A 22075-nucleotide genomic window follows, 5' to 3' on the forward strand; every position below is an offset into this window, starting at 1 on the left:
TCTCTTGCTACAAAGAATTGAAAAAAATGCAGTAGCGTTGTGTAGACATATCAAATATGGGCTTGTTAGTAATTTATGTTGTTGAATGAATAGTGGTGTTCAGTTTTTCGTTGACATTTGACAACGAATTCACTCATGAGGTTTTCAAGTGTCATTTTCTTATGACAGTGACTAGCTGATAACATTTAGTGAGTTTTAAAACGTTTCTTATATCTTATGTAAATAAGCAATAGCGCTATAGATGACTCACATTTAGATTCCTTTACAGAGAATATGGTTACATTTTTTTTAGTGAACTTAATATAAAATAAACATAAAATTCACCGAAGAAAAATTCTGTCACTCCCACGAACTTTCTCCGAGTATTTATATAAGGATTACATGGTATAACTCTTAGAGACACTAGAGGACCTGCAGTGGCCTGGTGGTAAAGCCCCGGCTTCGGGACAGAGGGCTCAAGTTCGAGACATGATTCCACCAAAGAACCGCCGTGCAAGCAGGTCTGGTGCACATTAAATCTGTGAGGGCCAAATGTTCTCCAGCTGGCGAGGTGCGGAAGTTTGTAGAGAGATGGTGGCTAGCTCAGGTGTCGCCCTTGTCATCTGAACGCGCTTCAAATTACGACGGACGTTCCAAAATAGACCTTTTGTTGCTTTAACTCGCGATGTTAGAAAAAAAACATATTTGGGAACTTGGACATATCCACTCAGGGGGTCTTCCTTATATTTTCGTGCTGCAATGGACATATATTTTTCTTGAAGATCTTTATGATTGATATACCGAAAATGGTTCTCTTAATAAATGTTTGAAGTATATAGAAGTTTTTATAAGGTGGTTCATTGAATAAAACATCATGCTTTAAATACATGCTTTTTCTATAAAATGGTTTAAAAATTGAGCCACTATGCATTAAATACTTTGATAGAAGGATTTAATGCATAATGCATTTAATGATACAATAATATTCCTCACTAAAAGGAATATTATTGTATTATAAATCAGCACTTTATTATATAACAAAGAAAGAAATGGTTCATTGTCTTTTTTGAAATAATGGTCACAACTGCAGCAGCCATGAAATTTGAAAAGGGCGATTTCAGCAAACAACTCAGTACAAAATGGGAGCACTCAAGTTACAAAAGTATCAGATTTTTAGAAAAAAAGTGTCCCGTCTTTTCATTTTATGTAAAGTAACAGTTAATATGAAACGAATGAAAGAATCATTGCTGATAGAAGAAAGTAAAAAATTACAGCACATAGGTAGCAAATAACACAAAGATAAAAATGAAAAAATGCATACCAAAAATACACATCGTGAAATGAAATAAAGCAGAGAAAAAGATCAAAATTCGAAAGAAATGAACATACAAAAAAAGAATATTCAATTTATTCTATAAAAACATTTAACATAAATATTAATTTCAAGAACAAATAACACCATTAACGGAAATCAATATGTCGATTACAAAATTTCGATAAGTTAAATTTGAATATTTTTTTAATATGTACCCAATTCATCAGGACAGTACCTCGCTATAGAAAATAAAAAAGATATAAAAGTTTAAAACTTGCAATAAATGACATGAATTAAAAATGAAACATCGTTAATAAATATTGAAGGAAGTGTAGCAATACCTAAAAAAAATTGATTGTTTTAAAAATGCACGAGATTTACTTGAAATATCTATGATTTCTGAAATAAGTTACTAAGTAAATTATTCATACTTTTAAAGTAATTTGAAACAAATCAACTTTAATTCGATCAGGAATTTCATACAATCTCAAATGTTTGCAAATGAAATATAAATTCTAATTAGATAAAAAATTCAATCTCGAACTTTCATTTAAAGTGAAAACGAAACTTCATTTTTCAGAATGCATTCCTCATTGAGAGTAATTAGTCTGGAAATGATGACAGCGCTAAATATAATTTGACACTTCAAAATGAGTTAAATCTCTAAGGCAACAGATTTGAAACAAACGCGACCACTAATTATAAATATAACGCAAATTCTATTTAAAAACGATAAATTATTGTTGTGTAATATTTTTTTTTCCATTCCTTTAGAATAAGTAGAATCTCAAATCAAATATTTAAAACTAAAGAGGAAAACAAATCAAACATATTTCGAATTGCGAAACAAATTAATGTTCTTTTGATAATTTTTTATCATTGTGTAGTTCAGTTAACCTAATATTATGATGATATTTATTCTAATTTAAAATACTTTCTCTTTTATTAAATCATTCATTCTCGAAAAAGAAATTCGGGATATTAGAAATCGAGTAAACATTTATTTCGGAAATGCTGCCACGGTGTGGGGGTCTCTATACTGAAATCATTGTAATGCCAGATTATATAAAAATAAATGAAATATTTCTTGACATAAGTTTTCTCGGTGGATTCTGCAAATAACCCGTGCTGCTTAAGAACTAATGATTTTTTGAAAGAGGGGGGAAAATGCAAATTGTTAAACGTAAATTATCTTTTGCTCCAAACGTCAAGAATGAACTTTTACAACGCCAAACTTTTCATCTGTTTTAAACAATTTCATCAATAACGGTGCAAAGTAATTTTCTAAGTTAAATGTATGACTCGCTTTTAGAACGAAGAAAACGGTTTTTGACTCATTGCATCCGATTAATCACAGAATCCTAATTTGCATTTTGCGTTAAACTAAAAGAAATCAACTAAATTCCCCGATTAACCAATTTATTGAGGTCTTAATGAATAACAGATGCTGCTGAATATTTCCTTCCATTCGCTTGAGCTAAGTTGTATGGTGCAATCAGTGTCAGAAAACCAAATCTATCAAACTGAACATTTTTTAAGCGAACAAGGAGAAAAGCTACCCGAATTCACTGGGACATCTGTGGGCTCCGAGCCAAAAGATAAGGAATAACTTACAAAACGGATTCTCCTTTACAAATGAAACAGCGAATAGAAAAATATATTACACAGTTGTACTTTTAATTTTTTAACCAAAATTTTTTGGCAATATTTATTTAGTTCCCCATCACCGCAAGTTAAGAGCAGTTATGAAGAAAGTTCTTTTTCCCCCTTTTGTAACAGATTTTACGACACATTTTGGGGAAATGTCGCCATTAGCAAGGAAAATTGCTAATAGTAAGCAAAAAAATATTTTTTGTTTGTGTTAATTATTTTTAAATGGAGAAAACTTTGAAATACTCGCAGTAGGTTTGATGAGGATTTTTAAAAAGAAGTTAAAAAATTGGAATGTTAACAATGCATCGAATCAGCCAGGATTTTGGGCACTTAATACATACTTTTTCGTTTAAACGCCGCAAGTAAAACTGTAGAATATTTTTCATACATCATCTGATCTTTTGAAGGAGCCTTGAACTGATCAGACAAGTTTAAAAAAATTCCTAACTGAAAACTTTTATTGTAAAGAAAAGCGTATCATTCAAAAAGTGTTAAAAAATTTTCAAGGTGATAAGGAATTATAATTTTTTTTTCTTCTTGGAAGTAATTCATAAAAGCGTGAAGAATAAAGGGTCCAGGTGTTGAACGCTGAAGAAAAGCGGGTTTATAAATAAAACCATCATTTGCTCTATTATTGTCCAACTGACTGGTGTAATTATAGGTTAAATCGCCTGCGTTGTACGCAAGCAGAAAAGAATCACAGCTCAACTCTTAACAAACTCGAAACAGCAGCTAAAAAATCTATCATTGTCAAGGCCACAGCTTCTCTAAGTATACAAACTGAAAGAAAACAAAGAAGACATTGAATGCCATTGATAAAATGAAGACAATACCCAGTCAAATAAGCTTGGACATTTCAAAACAGACTGGAATAACTGTACGATTTGGTACCATTCAGCGGCTTTTTAGTTTGTCAGATATGTTAGCTGCAATCATCCACACCATGTTTGAGGAGTGACTGGAATAATAATTGAATGGGCCTTTAACACAGAGAATTCATCACCTTTTTTATGATGCCCTTTCGTTTGTTTAATAAGCGGCACTTTTTTAAATGATGGCAGCCTTGAATGTGTTTCTTTACATGATGATTTTTTTCTTTTCCCTCATATTCTTTCACGGAATGACATAAAATGGTGTTGACAGCAGTTATCCGAAAGTAAATTGACGATTTATGCTAAAATCGGCGTGCTGCCACAAGAAAATGTTACTGACGAAAATGTCTAACTACACAGAAAGGAAAGAGAACGACGCCCTGCGGGCAGAGAAATATTTCCGCTAATCACTTGATGAAACATCTACATCGGTCATTTTTTTCCATTCTTGTAAAGAAATAAGTTGATTCGTACTTAATACATCGACTATTTATTCTGACACAATGTTGTGAAAATCTTATAAATATGCATTATTGCTTCGCAAATGGTCAAACAATGCATAATTGTGTCATTTTACAATATACTTTTTAACAATATACAAACATCGACATCGGTCATTTTTTTCTATTCTTGTAAAGAAATAAGTTGATTCGTGCGTAATGCATCGACTATTTATACTGATGCCATGTTGTGAACATCTTATAAACTGCATCATTGTTTCGTGTTTTTTTTTTTTTTTTTGTGTGTGTGTGTGTGTGTGTGTGTGTGTGTGTGTGTGTGTGCTTGTTTATTTGTACACATACAAACCATTTTTTAATAAAAGTTTATATACAGCTTTTTTTATAGCATACGTACTCACTTAACAAATTATTGGCTAAACAATATTAATGCTTTGCACTCCATAATGTAAGCAGATGCATAATTATACGTATGTAAATGTAGGAATTTCTTTTAGGAATTTAACAGTATAGGTTTATTATATAGCCAAAAATTAAAAAATAGGCAAGAGATTTTACTCTTAGAAAGATTTATAATAATCATTACTTAATTAGAATGTGAAAACGATATTTCCTTCAAAATGGAGGGCAAAGAGTTAAAAGAACGTCAAGCAAAAAACTCGTATTTAAAATAGGTTGTTTTAAAAGAAAGACCAGAAGAAATTGAAAAAAGTTAATACTGATACACGAAAAAATAGGTAAAGAAAACCCGAATTTTGTTTTAAGAGTTTAGTGTTCAGCCCTGCGATAGGACATTACTTCAGAGCTGAATGATCTCCTGCTTTCACCAGAATTGTTTCTTTTAAAAGCTTACTCTGAAGAGCACAATTTACTCCACATTTCGAGCAGCGTTAAGAGCGTTGTAAAAATTACATGGCCCTCCAAGCCGTAGTAAACCCTGATAGGAATTATTGCCCCTCCATGGAGTGTAAACTTCCGACTATTGCAGAAACTAAAGCTCTTGAAAAAGACTTTAAGGTACATAAAACTAGGAATTATAATGCCCTCTTTGAATGTAAAACGCCTATAAAAGTCGACCATACATGGCAGTATAGCTGTAGGAAGAAACTTTTTTGTCATCTAGCCATTAAAAGTCCATCTATTTCTCATGAATTCTCGATAACATCTCAACTGCTTTTTGGTTTGCCAAAAAGTGTATTTCATATGGACGATGACAGATTTAGAGCTTTAAACTAAAAATGTAATATACTCTATTTAAGTACTCTTCGGAATTTATGATAGTCAAAATTTTGACAGCATCAACAGATTTCTAAAGAATTATTTTTATCCTTTAAAATAAAAATGAAAGATTTTCTCGTACGTCATTTCACCTTTTAGATATCTTAACAACGGAAAATGCTCCTTTAGAGCTTTAAACTAGTTGAAATGCCTTCAGTTTAACCTACTTTATTAAAGCAATGAATGTTCCGATATTAGGTTTCTTTTGATTAAGTTGTTAATGCTTCAAACTAGGATATAAACTTGCAAAATATCTTTATAACGTTTCTAAATGGTTAGATGCAAAATAATTTTTATTGAAGTACTTCAACCAATAGCAAATATTTCATCTTCTCCTGAAAATTTCTAATTGTTATTTTTATTTCTAGAAATATAAATGCGAAATATTTAAAATTCTCTATAAAGAATAAATATATTTTTTCTTATTCTTTCTCAAAGATGTATTTTATTCATCTTGGTTTTTATCAAAAAGGCAAATAGTATTAACTTGTATAGTAGAAATTTAATAGATATATTAACTTTGCTTTACTTCAAAACTAACACATCACATTCATTTTAGCATTAAAAATAATTGCTTTATTTCTCAAAAAATCAAATTTTATTTGAGAACATAGGGAGTAAAAAAATAATAACAAATGAAATTATTTTCATATGTCTATTGAAGTTTATGCAATGAAAACATTTGAAATTGGGATAAAGTAACTGGTAGTGCTTTGATATCACAAATAAATGGAACAATCGAAATGATATTTTCCACATTTATGTAACAATGATAAAATCTTTAATAGATATTGAGAACAGCTCTTTAAGTTCTTTATTCTTTTAAGAATCATTCTGTATTTTAAGTTTCAAGCAAAAACCTAAAGCATGTTTTAAGAATAATACCATGATCAGTATGCACTGTAACTCCACAGAATTAATTATACGTTTAAAATAAGATTTAAAAGTAAGAAAACTATTATCATTATATTTTTCATGTAAATGCTTTTTACTTATAATTATAAGGTAAAATTAATTATCAGATTGCATTTTGAAATGCATTAAAAATGTTAGTTCCATATATCTCACATGTAAATTTTGTTACTTTCTGACTAACATACATAACAGAATAAAAGCAACGCAACACATCAGTAAGATATAACTTCGTTGAAATATTTTAAATACAAAAACTTTAATCACAAATTATTAATGGAATATATATATGAGATAAGAAACTAAATTATGTGAGTATAAAATATATGAAAGTAGTACAAATTTATGTACATTATTACTTTTGTAAGACTAAGTTAAGTATTTTAGAATCTGCCTTTAGCTACATTAGATTAAATATTTATAAAAAACTGCTAATTTATAAAAATACAAAAATTAATGATTTAATTGGTTGTAAAATAATTCCATTGGTAAAGTAAATCAAAATGCATCAATACAAAATAATAAACTTTTTGAATGAGAAAAATATAAAAATTTAAGTAGTCTCGATTCCAACTCTCTTTTCTTGAAATTTTACTTCCTATTATCTACAGTTTTTTTTTTTTTTACTTAACTAATGGAATGCAGGAGTTTGATAAAGAAGAGGAAGAAATAGTAAGAATAATAAATTGTATTTTTCGAATTGAAAACAAGGTCATTCTTTCTAGATATTAGACAAAAAAAAAATTAATAAGCATTTTCTACCAATTGTTGAAATGTTTTAAGCACTCCCAGAAATTAATTCCTTTTACAGTGTTGAAAACAGTTTACAAACTTGGATGATTGAACTTTAAAAAGTAAAAATTTTCTTCCATTCTACGGTGGAAAAAGTATTTTATGTATAAAATCTTTGGAGCCAGCTTCTAAAAACCGTTAATAACATCTGCTTTAGCAAAAAACATTAAAGAAACAAAAATGACGCAAACTGTTCCCCGAATTTTAAGGCTCATTACCTGAAACCAGCTTGCCACAAAAAAAAAATTTTAAAAACTGGCCACTTTTTTTCCTTAGCCAGATTTGCCTCTAATGGTCCATTGGGAATCCAAATATCTAGAAGATAGTTCTGCAAAAGAGCATCTATTTCCTCCACTTTTTAGATGGGAGCCTAGATACAAATTCGGGATTGCCAACCATCCTCGGGCAGTAATTGACGGGAAAAAGTCTTAGGCTTATGGCATGCATAGTCCCGCACAGAATTCAAATTAGTCTTTTTATAAGAGTGGGACCGCTGCAATAAGCCAAAACCTGGTACTTTCTTTTCAAATTATTGATTTCCAGCTTATTCGTCCCTTTAGACCTAATCAATCTTTAAATCCATTCGTCTTGATTTATGCAGTTTTATTCCTCTTTTATACAGCTATGCGTTCCGTCACCGGTAGGAATGTTTCGAGCTAGAGACAATTAAACAAATCTCATTGCGCAAGTTATCGTAAAGTAAATAAAAAGCCCCCCCCCCCCAAAAAAAAATGTAATAGCTTAGTAGAAAATACAGAAACTGGAAATGAAATGGAAAAGCTGGGTCAAAAGATATTTATTTGAAAATGTTTAAATGACTTCGATTCAATCTTTAATTTCCAAAAGATCTGTGAAGAAAGTAGTGATAAAGTAGAAATGGGTGGTTTATAATGCTAGCGATAAACATTTCGCGCATTTCAAATGTATGATTGAATGTTTAATGACTATAATGTTATGACAGTGGTTTATCACCGAATTGTTCTCACACTATCATTCATTAAATAAGTCAAATGTGTTATTTTTGGTACCGATTTTTTGAAGAGCGCGTAAAATAGAGTATTATTTTTATTCTAAAGTACATATTTTAGCATCTCCATTATTTGATTTTATATGGACCGAAAGGAAGAAAATGAGTGTTGACACAAGAAAAGATTTTCTAAGCGTTACACACACACACACATATTATAAATTATAAAATGATCAAAGTTTATTAAATAAAAGTTGTGACAAAATTGAGTCAAGGTACGGCGATATATTTAGAGTATAAGTTTATAATCTGAAGCATTTTTGTAAAGCCTCATTAGTTAACGATATGAGCAAATCCTTGCAAAAGACAATTTTAAAAAATAACATAATTACCCTTTGTATTCACAGTAGAATGATTGATGCAACAGCATACATAAAATAGTTGATTTTCTCCCTTGCATTTACAAAAAAAATGTTTGCAAGCTTCCTTTGGGAAGGGGGAAAAATCCAAAAAACTTGTTCGTTAAACGTATGCTGGCATATTTTGCTCGCCATTTCATCCTGAGACGAAGCAAATAAGAGCCTTATTTGTCAAATTCACGCTTAAGACGTCAAGATCAACACAACCTTCATGAAACGCTAGCCAAAATTGTTGCAGAACTCCATACTTTTCAATTCAGTCGTATGTGCTCTACTAATATAGAATAAAAAGAACATTTATCTAATCCAAATAATGTTTCGCTCATAGAAACATGATTAATTTTCACGGTTGTGTTTCTTATCTGAGAGAAAAAAAATACATTTATCAAAAACTGGGAAGAGTCTAGCTTATCATTGATATAAAATTCATGTTCTTCAAGATTTTTTAAACATGGAATGTGTAAGAAGATAAATGAGTAGATAGAAGACTGAAATAATGTAGATTTATCTTCAGCAATGTTAAGCAATTATTAATCCGGCCAGAAAGCTCTACAGGGCGATGTGCTTGTCATAAAGATGACAGGTCAGATCATAAGGACGATATCTCCTTGAAATTTTCACACCACACAATGCAAGATATTTGGCATTGAAGCGTTTAATATGCATTAGACCTGAACACACAGCAGATCATTGGAGGACAGAACGAACTTGGAATTCTTTTTCCCAAAAGCGAGATTTTGCCATTTCGGCATAAAATGGTTAAAGATATGCACACACATACATAGATAATCTAATTTTCCTTTTACACACATAAAGTATAGAATTCCATATTATAGAATTATGTAATTCTAAAATAATTGTAATTGGGCGTAATAGCAAAACAAAGGAGACCAATAATCCAAATTATTGAGATACAAGTTGAGAGATTTCACTTACTTCCAATGTTCTTCAAATAAATAATATAAATGCGACTTTAACGTACAAATTTCACCGACAGAATTAAGAATTTATTAAGAAATAAGGTGAACAATTGCAGCAACTTTTATTAATAATGTATCGGACTTTTATGCGCAATATTTTCACTAAAACCAATCTTTGAAGGTATTTAGAATTGCTTGTATAAAATTATAAAACTTAATATATATTATATTGTATCAATATTATCTGATTTTTTTTTATTCTTCTAATTTCTTTAAAAAAATGCTTTGCAACATTTGTATTAACACTTCCAACATAAATTAACGATTCTAAAATTTACTTCTTACAGATGTAATAGAATTATTATTAGTATGAAGTCAATGCAGAAAATGATTTTTTGAAAACATTATAACATACAAATATTGCGTGCAGCTTTTTGTCATCGAATTATTCATTTTTAAAATCGGATATGATGTCAGTTCAAAATATAAAGTTAGTTGGGTGTATTGATGCATTTCAATATTGAAAACTAACCTGAACAGGATGTTTGAAGCTTCAACTAAAAAAAATTGTTTTAATGAAAAAAATCCAAATGCTTTTCACATGCAATTTTGAATTCAAAATGAAATTATTCATTAAAAAACTTCAATGTAAAGTAATTAACAGCGGAAGTAAAGCTTCTATGTAAAGCATTGATGAAATCAATAATAAAAAACTTCAAAAGCACACTAAAATAGAATATAGACTAAAATTTCTTTTTTTTTCTCTTGAAATTATTTATTTATTAAATATACTGTACAGTATAAGAAATTATAAAAGCCTGAAAACAAAATTTCGATATAACTGTATACAATCTTTTCCTCTTTAGAGCTCACAGTAATTATTGGATTATGTCAAGAATGCTCTAAATATTACCTGGAAACGGGCAGAGTCTCGAGTTCCAATTTCGAGGAGCATATAGCTAATAACCACTCTCGAGAACTAGCACATGGACAAAGCGTAGAGCAGACAGTGACGACCGTCATCGTCATCATCATCACATTATATCCAACTATAGTAAATCAACTTGGTGGATTAACTAGTTCTGTTAATGGCAAATCCAGAGTGAATATGCTTTGACAATATGGAAGGGACAGCCCCCTTATTGTCAAAACATATTCTACTGGCTACAAACCAACTTGGTTTCGACTCATTTTTGCTGTATATTTCGTGCAATAAAATAAAATGAAACTTACCTTTCGGAAAAAAGAAGAAAGATTTCTAAATTACAGTCCTAACTTGTTTTACGGAAAATGCGGTCCGAAGATGTAGCGAAAGAATAATATTGCATTTAAAGTAAGTATTTTAGTTATTGATACTTTCCAGTACGAAACTGCCAAATTAAGTAACCAACTAATTAATGACAATATGAATCAAGATTAGTTTTTAAACTGAAAATGGTTGATGAAAAATAGCAATGAAGTAGTATCAACTTGAGATGCACTTAACCTATTCCACCTTATCACAAGTTACAAAACGACAAAATGAAAAACAGTTTTCTCCCTTCTCTTGAAAGTTTGTACTTGATTTTATGTAAATTTATGTCAATATTTTTTGCTGATTTAGGACGTGAATTTTTTTCATCATCTTGCCACAAACTTTTTTAAAGCGAGGATATGTCATAATCTAATTGAATAATTGAATTTATTAAAAAAATATGTAGGTCGAAATATACATCTAAATAGTTTTAATATAATTAATCCTTCATAAACAATTTAAATTTTTTTAAGGAAAATTCCCACGAAAAATAAAGACATGCATTACAATAGGCAATGGGAACAAGAAATATTCATCAATATACCAAAAATTCACGAAATATTCGTAATAAATTTGGGTAATGATAAATTATCACTGCGTGACAGATGAAATGTAAGAACTATTTACAGTTAATCCACCCATATATTTTTGCATACACAGTTTAGAAAGATGCATCTCAAATTGTCGTGGTTTATGCAGTCCTTGAATTAAACTATGAACCAGAATATAAATAGATCATATTTAAGATATCCAACTAGGTTCGGAGATGAATTTTTAAAAAATGACACATAAAAAAAATTTATTGTACCAAGTAGCTAAAACATACAACTATTATAAGAAAGAAAAAAAACACTGTTTCCTATAGTTTTTGAAAAAAAAAACCTGTTTATTTAATGAAAATTTTGCAAAATTTTTAATAAGAAAAACAGATTAAGTAAAAAAAGTAAAAAAATAATGGAAAATTTAATTTTTATTTCACTTATATATAGCTCAAACTATATAAAATGTAATAGACCACAAGATAAAAACTATTTTAATAAAAGTAAATAATTATGAGCATTTGAAGTTCACGTTAATGATTTTTTGTCAAAATTCGTCTATATTTTGATTTAAAGTGTCTGTAAAACATGCCTGAATGAAGCTACCTTAAAACCCATGGTCTAATCACACTCTCAAAGATTTTGAATACATGCATACCAAATTTTATGAAATATTATTGGACTAATTTTGAGATATCGTGTTTTCCGTGAAGCAATCACAGTGAAATATTCATTTTTCAGAAAATGCGTTTAGATATTCTACTTGTAAATTAGTTCATCCAAATGCGCTGGAAATAAATGTAACTTTCAGCTTTTTAAACAAAAATGTCAAAAATAAACAAACTACGGCTGAGTAAGTAGAGAGTTAATATAAACATATCAAATATGATTTTGAAGAATTTTATGGTAAGAATAAAATAAATCACTCATTTTTGGTTAAAAATATCACTGCTTCCGATTTCATTTTTATTTGTTGAGTATTGTTGAAACTACTGTATCTAGAGTTCAATCTCACCTATATTAAAAAAAAAAGAAGTTTGTTTTAGAAATCTACAAAATTTGGACTTTATTTTCAGAAGAAAAAAAAAAAATCAAAATCAAAATTTTCTGGAAAATTATCTTTAAAACCTAGTCGGATACCTTAAAATACTAATATTTTTGTTATAATTACCACAAAGTACTAATTAATTTTGAGCCACCAATGAGATAATATCTAACTTTCCAAGTTCCTATATAATATTAATGTCAAGATCTGTGTCATTCAGAATAAGGTTTATATATAAAAAAAAAAAAAATCAGTCGAATTACATTACATTACATTTTCAAGAGTCCGAAAACATTCCCCAAGCACAAAAGCAAATACTTTGAAAGCTAATATTCTCAAAAAAGTTTTAGAACGATGTTGAAAAGAACCATGCGCAATTTTATTTCAGTTTATCGGAAATTGCAGGTAATAAAGTTACTAGAAACTTTCCAAACGGAATAAGTGAGCTGAAAAAAAAGTAATGGGAAACTTAGAGGTCTAAAAATTACAAGGGAAAAAAATTCATAACTTACATTGCAGCTTTATCGAATTTCCATCCTGAATGATCTCGTATCCCTTTTTAAGTTTAAAAATTTCCGGGAGTAAAAGCCCCAGATCAAATAAAATTCATGCAAGAATGGAAAAATGAAATGAAAGTTTTAAACTACTTTGAAAAAATAAACGAAAACTTACCGATTCGGCTAAAAGATTACTAGAAGTTGCAGAATAATGGTTTGACTAGTGCCATAAATGCTGCGATGCTCTATTGCTCAGATATGCTTGACTGCTGAAGTACTGCAGACTTGGCGCTTCATGAATTTCATACCAGACCTAAATGCAATTGAAATAAAAGTCAGTCACTCGCATGAAACAATCAAATTAAAGCTATGTTCATTATTGAAGAAATCTTAGTCAAATAATTTCATCATTGACAAAGAAAATTTTTCACTGAGATCATGTATTCATACCGCTTCAGATGCTTCTTAATAAATATTCATTTAATATGACTTTGACTCTATGCATGTTCCGTTACGATAAAGCTTTCAAAGTGTATAATCCTTTTCATTTTTTTGTCCTTTCATATCTACTTTTTTTTAAATTTTCATAAATATAATTACGGTGCATTGTTAAAAATAAACGGAAAATAAAAGAATTTCTAAGTTGACTAAAGTTTACATCAAGTATGCATCTTAATAAAAATGTACTGATGAAATTCTTGAGATGGAAAAAATAGTCCATTTCAAGAATTTCTTCTGGATATTTTTATTAATGACACATACTTAAAGCCAACTTTGCATTTAGAGATTCATGCATTTTCTGCTTATAATCAACAATTCACCATGATTATAGGTATGAAGATTAGAAAAGATACAAATGGACGAAAAATTGCAAAGGATATGTAATTTTAAAACTTTATCGTAAAGGAACATGCATAGCGTCAAAATAATCATAGTTACGAAGTCAGTAAATGGATTGCGCAAATGCATATTGCAACGCAAACTTACGAATGCATAGATATCTCGTTTTAGAAAATTCTTTTAATTATAAAATATGTAATGTTATGAAATTCGATGACTTATTGACATTAAATCTTCTCCAACAGGAGTTGGTTAGTACATGATATGTAACGATATGAAACGATTTCAGGAGTTTAAAAAATATTAAGAATCTCAACGTTTTCTTACGTGGTCCTAAGTAGTCTTCTCATCAGTAAATATTTCTCTGAAATTACTATTTTTATTCAATGCCGTTCTCAGTGGACTAACCGGAATTTCACCTGAGATCTCTTAATCCATTTACTTCAGCTAATCTAATAATTTTAGAAATATTTCAAACCGATCAACCCATCCAATTTTCAGTTAGATCAACACGTTTTATCTAAGGAAGGAATTCCGTGAACAATGAAATGTATTGTTTTGCATCGCCCACCAAGAAAAAACAGAAAGAATTAGTGAGCCATTAATAAGATTAATTCACCTGTCAAAATGGAACACGCTCGAGATTTTTAGTCCATTTCAAATTGAAAATGCTCTGTTAACGCATTAAGAGGTGAAACACGAAATCGGTACCGTCTAGTTCTAACACCTGACCAATTAAAGCCCAGGTGGGGGCAAAAAGTGTCGATAAAGTAGAATCAGACAATCGATCATCTGCGTTTCAAAAAGTCAATGAACTTGTTAAACTTCATTTCATCCATCTGGTCGAAAAGACAATACATTTTTTTCCCACATTATTTTAGACTTATGTCGAAAATAGATACTACATAAACAATTAAGTGCCTTTTTTCCGATTCATTCCATGAATGCGTTTAATTTTCATGTGTGAGATTTGAAAGAAGTTTAATGAATAACACTGGCAGATTATCTTTAAATAATATATTAATAATTAATTACTTTTGAGTATAAAAAAAAACGATTTTTATAGTTTTTTTAGTTTAAGTACATATATAATAAAAAAGCACACATTTTCCATCCACAAGTCCATCCCTTCCTAGGAAATTTAATATCTCCAGTCAGTTTAGATAAAAGTTCATCTAAGTACAAACGGTTAAACTAATCAAATCAAAAGATCCCATTCGCTCCTCTGACAAAGATCAACAGATTCGATTTGATTAACGGATCTCTCCGCAAGAAAGATTGAATCTGGATTCCTAACAAACCAGCCTTTTGAAAAAGTACTCTCCATTAGACACAAAGCTTCCCCCAGTAAACAAAATTAACGATATCACGGGACAAAATCTACGTGTGCCTAATTTCCCTCATGGTAATAAAAGTTCTGAGTACTTCCATTCGAACTCTAAAGCAGTAGAATCTGAGCTTTTCCAAAAGATACTTTAATATCTCCTGAGCCTTCCTAATTATACCTTTAAAAGTCAGTCCACCATCTCTAGCTAGGCTTCTTTAAGATTTCTTAACTATCGAAATACCACTAGTCGCCCTAAATGCCGAATCGCAGCTAGTTCGGCGTGCAGCAATTCCCAATCATGTGCCATTTACGGCTACTAAACGGCTTTCTGAGCACCTCATCTTATAAATCACGGGAAGTGCGATTAACTTTCATGGCTTGGCAGCTAAAGACTGGGCTTCTAGTTAAAACATTGCGCCCAGATTTTCGTTGGCAACTCGCTTGCTTTGCCTTTTGTGCCGCGCGGCAACTCTTACTTATTGAATTACTCGGAAGAGCGATTGCGTTTAATTTACGAATGGGGCTGGAAATGAAGTTTTATTGACACAGGTGCAAATGCTCTCTTGAGCAAGAGTTCATGTTTTTAAAGAACTTGTCACCTACTGGTGAACGCTGTTCAGTGAAATGCAGACCTCTCCGCAGCTGCTGTTGTTGGGAGATACAGGGCAGGAGGCTAGAGGGATCTTCATTCCATTTTTTGTTGATTTTCCACGAAATAAACGATAAATTCGGTCATAAAATAGGGAATCTTTTTACCAACCTTTTAAAAGTAGATGCCGGTGCTTAACGCTACAAAAACTATCTTTGCTTACATGGCGTTGCATACGTTAAAATATTTTCAGAATTTTAAATATTTATGAATTCATAATTTTCACTACTTCTCAATTGTCTTATCTTTTTACTTTTACAATATAATTTATCCATTCCTGTAAGATGTCATTAAACTTTTATGTGCCATATTTTGAATGCTATTAAAATAGACATTATCTGAATGTAAAATTAATAATAATAATTTTTCAAAAACATACTGGTGGAGGAATATGCAATTGTTTTACAAAGTGAAAGAGCTGAATATTTCTTAACATTAGAGTTCATTCTAATGAAATGCGAAACGTCCGAAGTTTTAATTACCAAATATATGGGCTTATGAAAATCTTTTAAATCTCTGCTAAAACTTTGTTTGAACAGTTGCCAGTTATTTTTCTAATTGAAGTAATAAAAAAAAAGAAAGTATCATTACAAGAATTTTATTTTTCTTCATGATGACAAAATATTGGCAAGGAAAGATGGGAATATAGTCGTAATTTAAAGCGGCTTTCATGCACGAATTTCAGGATATTCTTCTCCAAAAACATTTTTACATGTTGATGCCATTTAGATACAAAAAAAATGGTGTAAAATTAAGAATTTCTAATTAATTTGGAACACAAAATGTTCGCAATATAATTTAACTTCATAAATTTGTTTAAAATCAAGAATTTCCGATGAAAATCATATCTATTTTTATTAAAAATACACATAACAATCAGCTTAATCTAGGTAATCAATCAACAGAAAAAAGAAATTTACCCATTAATTTTGTAAAAGTGATTTCCACTTTAGATAAGAGAAACTTGCATGTGTTAACTATCCTTATTGAAAAGATACTTAACATTATAAGGTCAGCCAATAGCTTGCTAAGGTTATGCAGAGAAAAAAAACAGTAACTTTATAGTAATTTTAGAAATTGATTCGATTTCACTGTACCCTTTGGACTAGTATATATCATAACAAATTATATATATATTTCGGAATGATTTAAAACAATATGATTAGAATTTCTCATTTCATACATTCTATCATTCTAATCAGAATTCAACAACATGGTTGTATCGATTTTCTTTCGTTTCCACAAACATATAAAAACAAATGAGTTCAGACAGAACAATGAAGATCAAGCTTGTAGCACGCAAAATGAAATTCTTCAAAAATAAAGTATCTTAATTACGTTGAGTCAGTACTACTGAGCTCGACTTGTAACCGTAGTACGAATTTCTATATTTTTACTAACTAAGAAGTATTTCCCGAGTACAATTGTACACTGTACATCCCATGCAAAACATTAGTAAGGATTATAATTTTCGATAAACTTATATTTGTAGCTCTTTTATTCCGCTTCAGAACAGAAACAAACATGTTGTAACTAGCCAAAAAGGAAGCAGTTAGTCATAACTATTAAATTTAAACAACTGAACATGAGAAAAAGCAGTAGTAACTAAACCTCCTTTTATAAGATTATGAATGAAAAGCTATAAAAACTCCGCCTGGCAGACAGCCAAGCAGCATTCGTTTTTTCATTCGATGACCAAATTATTTTTAACTACCTTAGAGTAAATTAGTCTATTAAAGCATTCATTCTTTTCTCTCCTGCACCATATTCTTATTGCTATGTTTTATTCTTTTTAAAAAGCTTAGAAGAGTAAAATCTCTTACAGTGTCTTATGTGAGACACTAACATAATTACTTTTTCTGAAATCGGTTGGTTCCATTTGAACCTTGACTGCTGGCTAACCAACCGTAACATAAGAATGGGATGTTTTTTTTAAAAAAGAGATAGGTTATTTATTACTGAAAACAATCCTATGGTCCATTGGGTCGGATCAGTAAGTAAAGGTCATCTTATCTGGTTCAATTTCTTTTTTTTTAACTCCAGTCACAGAGGCTGATTGCTGTTTGTATTAATGCATTTTGTAGAATAAATAAAGATTCATCAGGAAAATTAAGTTTCGACAGCTTGTAATTGGATATAAAAACAAAACAGTTCATAAAGAAAATGAAAGCTTAATAGAATGTTGATTCTGCAATGTTTGAAATCTAATTCCTTATCTATTTAACCCCTTGACCAACGAATTTACTTAACATCCTAATTAGAGATGCATCCTATTTGGGAAAATTATTTTAATTGCAATAATAACGTAAGAGTATTTGAGATTCTGAAACGATTTTAAATTAGTTAACAGTTCCACATTATTGGAGGTTTAAAAATTCAGCAATTCGATGTGCGTGTCAGATTCGTCATTGTTCGCAAAGGGGTTAATAATGTTCGCTTCCATTACAGAAAGTATTAGAAGGAAGATTACAGAGTTTCAAAGTTAATCTTAATTTTCAAGATTTTCTGTTAAGATTAAGATATGATTAAATATATTATCAAAAACTACAATAATCGATGTTTTGTTAAATTCCTAAATTGGAAATTATTGACTAAATAAGATAACAAATGTTTGCCAAATTGTATTTTTCTAATTCTTTTTAACGTTTTACGAAGATTGCCCATTTGACCTTGAAGATAAATTCAATGATAACAAAATCGTATAATTATATATTTGCAATTGATTCATTAAATGATTAATACCTTATATCTTGATAATGATTAGTACCTTATATTTTTCAATATTAATAATTTTTAAAATAGAAGAATTCGAAAAAACACCTCGAATTTTTGAAATCGTGGATGATTAAAAGATAATTATAAAAATAGATTTTTCAGATTAACATCCTTAATGATGAAATAAAAAAAAACATTATGCATCGCATCTTTGGTTGCAACACAAGATTGTAATACTTTTATTAAAATTATTAAATTTCACAATATTTTTAAGCTTTAAAACACTTTGATGGTTTTGAAATAGTTAAAAATGTCCTTCTCCCTAAATAACAAGATGCGTTAAAAATACAAGTTTAACTTATATATAAACAAAATTAAAAAGTTACAATTTTCTTAAAAGATAAATAGATAATTTTTTTTAAAGAAATGGAGATTTACAAATTATTACTTATATTGTACTGTTTTACTGTATATATTCATCTTTTCGTGAGAAAAATTTTAGGCAGTTTTTAATTATTATATTCTTCATAGAATGTACAGTTTTTAAAATTGTAAAACTTGAAATATTTTTAAACTATTCGTTTTATTGGAACATTTGCGATATATACTGGGAATTTCTGGATCCAGAAATGCCCAGCGTGCATTCAGTTTTTCCAGCGAATAAAAGTATTTACTTGTTTATGAACCCTTTTCAAAACTTCATTGTATGACCGCAAATAAGCAACAGCTATAAATCTATTATATTAATATCAATGCGCCATAAAATATAAAAACAGAAAACTTTATCCAAAAAAATATTTACGAGCAAATTTTATGATAAAATTCACTGAAGTTCGGATCCAAAAGTAAGAAATTCATTTATTTGTAAAAAATAAAGAAATCGTTCAGAAACTAAAACATATTCTTAAAGTCTAAACACTTATTTAATTTTTGCCCACTTTTCAAGTTTTAAATTACACTATGCTATTATGAAAGAGAAAATCTCCGAGTCGTTAAGACGAACTGTTTGTGGAAAGTAAAAGGAAGCTGACTTAAGTTTTCGTCAACAGGCATTCTTCTAAACTTAAATGTGAATCCATTTCATCTCTCCTTTTTTCCACTTCTTCCTTCCTTTAAGTGTTGGAAAATGCAAATGAACTTCCTTCCCTTTTCATCTTCGAATTTGTTTCCTTGTTACGGATTCTAAATGATTTAAACAAAGAATATTTTCCACACTTTTTTTTTCTTTTTTTACCGATTGAACAATTGAATAGAAAACTCAAAATGCTAAAAATGTGAATGATTAACTTGTCCGGCATCAGTATTAAACAATAAAAGAAAACTGTAATAATTTCTTCACATCTCCTAGTTTCATTTTTACATTTTTTGATTTTGAATGTTATATTATAATGTCGATGAAAACGAGTGCATATTGTTATAAATGTATTATAAAATAACATGAAGCCAGAGATGGGACTAACGGGGGGGGGGGGGGGTAAAGAGGAGAGCGACCCCCAGATTTTCCCCACTCTACATTTTGAACAAATAAGCAGGGGAGGATTAAGATTATTAGGGCCTACTGGCAGTGTAAGTTTTGAGGCCCCAGATTTTCCTTCCCCTATTCCCAAATTCAAATAATTTTTATTTGACCTGAATAAAAACGGTTTTTAAGTAACACACATAATAATAACTGAAATAGCAAAACATTTTCTTGAGAATCTTCTTCAAGAGAGTTGGTTTCAGTATTCAGAGTATTAAAAAAATCAATTCATATTTAAAAACATTTTTAATAAAATTCTAATTTTTAAAAAATTTTTTTTAACACTTTTTAAACATTTTAATACAAAATTTTTTATGACCATCGACACTTGAGTCAATCAACAACGGAGCAAAACGACGAAACTGTAAGAGATCTCCAAGTAAACAGACAATCACTTTGATGTATATCCGATTTTACAAATATGAATAAAATCCTAAAAATAATGTTTCGTAATTTAAACAATAGTTTATTATAGTCTGAATAAGTATAAGTCTCATGTGAATCAAATAAAGACACAAAATTAAATTATTCTGACGCTATAAAAAAATTAGAGGGTTTCGGGAGCCCTTTAAAGTTGTGGGTCTCTAGGCAGCTGCCTACTTTGCCTGCTTGATAATCTGATCCTGCCTAAAAGTTTGAAAGTTTTGCAATAAGAAACAAACGCAATATTTGATTCTATATTTCGACATATACGATTGAAGTGCTAAAAAAGAGCGTAAATCCCCCCACCCCTTTTTATATTTTTTGCGAAAAATTTTACAAATTTTCCACACATTTAATTGAAACATACTAATCATTAGAACAACAAAAAACCACACTGACGACTCAAAAAAACGGCAGTATTATACTGTAGAGAAAATGCATCATAGGAACGTAAGACTCGAATTCGTCAAAATCGTCTTTGAAATCAGATCCAAATTGAGTTATTTTTGTATTGAGAAGATAATTAATATCGTTATTTAAAATATCAATTAAAAATTTGGCGGCGGCGTTTACCATATTACATAATCGTTCATTGTACTTTCATTCATTTGGATAAAGCGAAGGTTAATTTAAAAACGCCTTATTATCGCAATTTTGTATCATTAATTCGCTTTCTACTTAATTATCAATTGCAATATTGAAATTCTTTTGGATACGAGATTAATAACATTCGAAAAAGAAAAAGTCGCTGTTGTCATTAATAGTTAATGAAAGATTTTATTTTGGAATTCTGGTTGTTCCTATTTCAATGTAATTAAAATTTTAATCAACGTTAGTAATATTTTAACAGAATAAAAATAACTTTTTGAAAAAGTACTTCGAAATGAAGTTTCAAATTAGTTATATTAGTTATCATTTAATTCTATTTAAAGGTACATCTTTCTGCTCAATAACTTATTTCCTTTAAAAATGTTTCAATTATTAATTTAATTAATTCAATTAATTAATGTTTCACATAATTAATATGGTACGTAATTAGAAAGTAAATTTTGGTGTTGTCACATACATGAAATAAGCAGAAATGAAACGAAAAGAAATTTGAAAACGAAAGTTGTCACTTTATAACCTTATCTTTCCCATGAGTCATATGCGATATAATATTTTAGAATCATTAGTTTCATTTTTTCTTGAGGCCGAGTTTTTACTGGCCAATACCAGAGAAAAAGTTAAACTTTTTTGAATAATGAACGTATTTTAAAGTTGAATCGTAATAATTAAAATGCGTTCTAATAATGGTAAAACACTGTGTCCCAACACTCAAAACTTTTTTTAACCGTATAGTCTTAGGAAAGAATTTTGAAATTTTCCGTACCTTACATGAGCATATTACAAAATTATACTCTCAAAAACTTTATTGCCTCACTGCATTGGTTTTTATTCGAATCAAAATCAACATGAATCATAAACTATCAGATTAATAAATGTTGCTCTTTCATTTAAAAGGCACTCTCAGTGATAAGCTTGATAATCGTGAAGTTACAACGAAATTAAGTCTATTATAGTTCAGTAAAATAAAGGTGCAGGCCAAAATTCTTGTATTTTTAAAGGGTAAAAAACTTTAATCCAATAAATCAAAAGAAATTTACTTTGATCGATTTTTTT

At 29.6% G+C, this 22075-nt stretch overlaps 1 protein-coding gene across 2 annotated transcripts in view; it reads right to left on the reverse strand.

Annotated features, from left to right (window-relative positions):
* Positions 1 to 22075, reverse strand: part of LOC129958354 (toll-like receptor Tollo) — a 276682-nt gene that overhangs the window by 67990 nt on the left and 186617 nt on the right. For both annotated transcript variants that reach the window (XM_056070784.1, XM_056070781.1), the window contains exon 5: positions 13116 to 13253. The gene's annotated coding sequence lies outside the window, so the exon portion shown is untranslated. The remainder of the gene's footprint in view (positions 1 to 13115; positions 13254 to 22075) is intronic.

Source organism: Argiope bruennichi, chromosome X1 (assembly GCF_947563725.1).
Source record: "Argiope bruennichi chromosome X1, qqArgBrue1.1, whole genome shotgun sequence".
NCBI lineage: Eukaryota > Metazoa > Arthropoda > Arachnida > Araneae > Araneidae > Argiope > Argiope bruennichi.